The following is a 4523-nucleotide window of genomic DNA, read 5'->3' on the forward strand; positions in this document are numbered from 1 at the left end:
CAGACTGAGGAAAATGAGATGTTTAGCTACAATTTTCCATGCAAACATGAAAAAATATAGAATAAACACTATCACAGAATAACTGATGGGTGATGAGCACATACCAAGCTAGACCAAAGTAAAACAGAAACTGAAAATTGTTGGAGTTATTCGCATTTTAAACTTAACACTCTTGCTCTATTTAAAAAAAAATACATGCAGAAACTTATAAATTGAGCTTCTATTTCTAGCCAATGCAGAGAAGGCATATTCCACTGTTATCTGTTAAAACAACTCTTAAATTTGAAATCACATATTAAGGTAACTTTAAAAAAATGCCTTCGTCCAACAATTAGCTGTTTTATTAAATTTTTATTTTAGAATTACAGTGATAAATATGCATTTTAGCCGGGCATGGTGGCTCACACTTGTAATCCCAGCATTCGGGAGGCTGAGACCAGAGGATTGCAGTTCGTGGCCAGCCTCAGCAACTTAGTGAGGCCCTCTGCAATTTAGTGAGACCTTGTTTCAAAATAAAGAATTAAAAAAATAGGGCAGGAGGTGTAGCTTAGAGGTCAAATGCTCCTGGGTTCCATCCCCAGACCAGCAAAAACAATGCATTTTAAAAACATATTAATTCTGCCGGGCGTGGTGGCGCACGCTTGTAATCCCTGCGCTTGGGAGGCAGAGACAGGAGGATCGCGCAGGTTCGAAGTCAGCCGCGCGTGCTGGCTTAGGAGACCCTGTTTCCAAATGAAAATGTAAAAATAGGTCTGGGAGTGTAACCCGGAGGTAGAAGGGCTTCCAGGAACCCCAGTACCACCAAAAAAAAAAAAAAAAAAAAAAACATATTAATTCTAACATAACCAATAGAACATTTGGACACTATTTCCATATTCTTTAAAGATTTTCTTTACTGTAACAATCAATTTTAAAAGCAAACATATTACTGGAGAAAACTCAGTATTATGATTTACCAAGTGCTTCCAATGGAACAATTTAGAATTAGCTACCCAAATTAAAAATATTCTATTTACCAGCAAGGCACAGCATATAAGGTATGGGACTCTACAAAGGTCGAACCATTTATAAGATTTTTGACAATGATTTCTGAAGGAGTGAAACAGTATTTTCTCTATAGTATTTATAAATATATCATCATACAATACTGTTTCCCGTATGTCATATAGCAATATTGCATTGTACAACAAGCATAATGCCATCTGATTCTTACAAAATCGAATTACTTAAGTCAGTAAAATAAAGGGTAGTACCTGCTTTTAGGCATACAGATTGTAAAACTGAAGTTTACTTTTCTTTGGTTGGTTTTGTGTAGCAACAGAGAAGTACAAATCAAACAGGAATTGAAATGGCTAAATATGCAAGAAGTTGTTATTCATAGTGACATGGCTACACAGAATGCATTTTTCAGTGCATATTCTTTCCATTTGTTAAATTTCAAGATAAAAAGCACTTGTTTTCTACAGGTTCATAAAACAGCATAATCACAGAAAAATCTAGGAGAATAGAATATAGGCCTTAGTTGAGACAAACTATGGCCCAATGTTTCTATCCACTGCAAAATATTTCCAAAACCAAGCACTGGTTACAGAAAAACATTTCATATCTTGCCTGCCTTCCCAGAATTCATTTCTTGATAGGAACAATCTTTTTTTTCAATTAACGTCCATATGAGATTCACAACTAGTCCATCTCTTATAGCCAAATTTAATGTCACTACAAAAGAAAGCAAGCTGGAGGAGAGCCACATGTATTATCATCTATTAAGTTGTAATGGCATGAACATATCTATATAAATCAGGGGTTTAACATTTTTTTCCTTAAGTCTCAGAAATCAAACAGATGAAGTTGCTGACAACCTATTTACCAATAATTTTCGAGGTCAATTGGCAAAGGAAGATTGGTGTTACCGCTGGGGCTGTTGCTGGTTCCATCCATAGTACTGGAGATGTTAAGGAAATGAGGGTGAGGAGCCTGCACTGGAGCACAGGGGCTGGCTCACAAGAAGAGGGAGCGAGACCTCCTGCCTCACTCCAAGAGCCACTTTCCAGTTCCCCAGCATTCCTCAGTCCATCTCTCTGGTGACGGATCTTCATTCTTTTACAAGCTGAACTCTGCATTTCAAAGGAAGCGGATCATTTCTTCTCTAGGTATAAATGTAGGCAATGCCCATTATGATAACAACCTTTTAAATGTTCCTCTTCATACATGACATCAATCTGGAAAGTATTAGGTATGTCCATTTTACTTCTGAGAAACTTTCTTAAGTGCATCACAGTTATTGCTGCTGTACACCATAAATATCTTTTATCATTCACCTCATCCTTGGACTTCTTTTTGTTTACTTTCCGGTCCAATCTGTTCTTATTAAAAAATTCAATAGATCAGCTTATTGTCTCACCATTAGCCATAATTCTCTTATCTTCATCTACAATGTCTCCTCTGTCTTCCTTAGAGCCATTGACAGCATCAGCTGAAGGATGAGCTGCATAAAAATTCCTTCTCTGCATTTCATTTTTTAAAAGCCCTGGGACCAATTTGTGTGTGATATCTTGAAGTGTCTTATCTAGCCTTATAGTCAGTAGTGGTCTGGTTTTGTGAACTTGGACATCAGAGATAGGACAATATTTGCTGGTCTCAAGTAGCCACAATGCAGGTTTCACAGAAGGAATGTAGACATTCTGGTGGTGGTGGCATTGATGAAGTACCCTTCACAGAGCACACACTTTAGGTGGGGATTTAGCTCAGTGATCTTGATTTTGATTTTTTGATACATTTCTGCTTGATAAAGATCCTGGAAAGAGCAGCCATCTCAAGACCGTCGAGACCAGCGGAAAAGACAATGAAAGTTAACATTCGTTCAGCAGAAAAGGAACGTGAGCGACACGGCCATCTTGAAGCCAGCTGCAGACACCCAGTCCTTGGGTACCACGCTCCCGCACCGGAGCCCAGCACCCTCTGCCATCGCCTCCTCTCTTTGCTTTTTTATACAATTAAAATGTACCACAATGAGACTTTCTCAAAAAAAATCTTCCATTATCTAAGGAAGAATATACCAGATGATTTTCACTAACACACATAAACTAATCATAATTTGCAAATTATACTTATCTTCATATTTATTTTTAAATAGGAAGTATATGGGAGAACTTCTGCTAGAGGTAACTGAAATTTTCTTTCTCCACACTTTGTTAAAAAATATTTGCATAATAAAATCAAGCAAGATTATTCTTCTCCGCTTAAGACTAGCCCCAGATTTCATTCTATCTTAAGGCTTGCAATTTCCTCTGAGTGGATAAGCAAGCATTTAATTCCTGTGGGAACCCATGCTGGTATAACTGAGCCCTGTGTGTTATTTATGATTCTGCCAGGCCTTCCCTAGATTCCTTCTCTGGCTGGACAAGAGCTCTGTGTTCCAAGGAGCCGTTTAACCTGGGTATGGCTGAGTGGAGAGTTTTAAGTCATGGAGAGCTAGAAAAGCTATCCTTTAAACCACACGATTGCTGCTAGGGCATGCAATGTTCACCCCACATGAGCACTGTTAATTGAATGACAAATAACAATTCCCCACATCACTAGGGCTCCACAAACAATGCAGTGTTCTCTTCTGAAAGATCAAAGTTATGAACAATAACAGTTATCACACTTAAATGCTGGTCCTTCAAATAAGGAAAGCTGGAATTTTTAAAACATAAAGAACTAGCAAAACTCAACCAGATGTTTGTCATAGTGGTTTTTATTCCTTCTCTTGTTGTTTTATAGTCCCTGACCCCATGGAGGGAGGAATTGTGTTCTAAATTTTAAAATGTTTCCTTCAAATGTCATTTAGTTGTTAAAATATATCCTATGTAAATTCATAAGAGCACGGGGTTCTCACCAGTTTAAGATTGTCTTTTCTCTGGAATGGCAATTTCCCTGCTTTCTTTGGAATTAAATGTGTGGGGAAAAAAAAAAAAAAACCTATGCGAGGCTCTGTTTGAAAGATAAAATGAAATAAAATGCTGCTTTTCTTTTTTCTGTACTGGGGATGGGACCCAGGGGCATTCTACCTCTGAACTATACCCCCCTTCCCTATTTTTTATTCTTTACTTTGAAACAGGGTCTCACTGAGTTGCAAGGGCCTCACTAAGTAGCTGAGGCTGTCTGTGAACCGTGATCCTACCGTCTCAGTTTCCCAAAAGCTGGGATTACAGACAAGAGTGCACCATCACACCCTGCTAAAATGTTTTGGGGTTTTTTGTTTGTTTGTTTGTTTTTGTTGTTTTTGGTGGTGGTACTGGGGATGGAACCCTTCTACCTCCGAGCTATACTTCCAGACCTATTTTATATTTTATTTGGAAACAGGGTCTCTTAAGCCAGCAAGGCTGGCTTTGAACCTGTGCTATCCTCCTGTCTCCACCTCCCAAGCACAGGGATTACAAGCATGCACCACCACACCCAGCAAAAAATGCTGCTTTTATATGTCTTAAAATATTTGGGATCTCAAGTCAATTTATTATTTATAACCTCTCCTGATTAAAAAA

The 4523-nt window shown here is 38.2% G+C and overlaps 1 pseudogene across 1 annotated transcript; it reads right to left on the bottom strand.

The window, feature by feature from the left end:
• Nucleotides 1-1834: 1834 nt before the first annotated feature.
• Nucleotides 1835-2776, bottom strand: LOC308264009 (polycomb complex protein BMI-1-like; annotated as a pseudogene). Its single transcript has one exon. The product of its transcript is annotated as a polycomb complex protein BMI-1-like (transcript).
• Nucleotides 2777-4523: the final 1747 nt, after the last annotated feature.

Source organism: Muscardinus avellanarius, assembly GCF_963383645.1.
Source record: "Muscardinus avellanarius genome assembly, chromosome: 6".
Classification (NCBI taxonomy): domain Eukaryota; kingdom Metazoa; phylum Chordata; class Mammalia; order Rodentia; family Gliridae; genus Muscardinus; species Muscardinus avellanarius.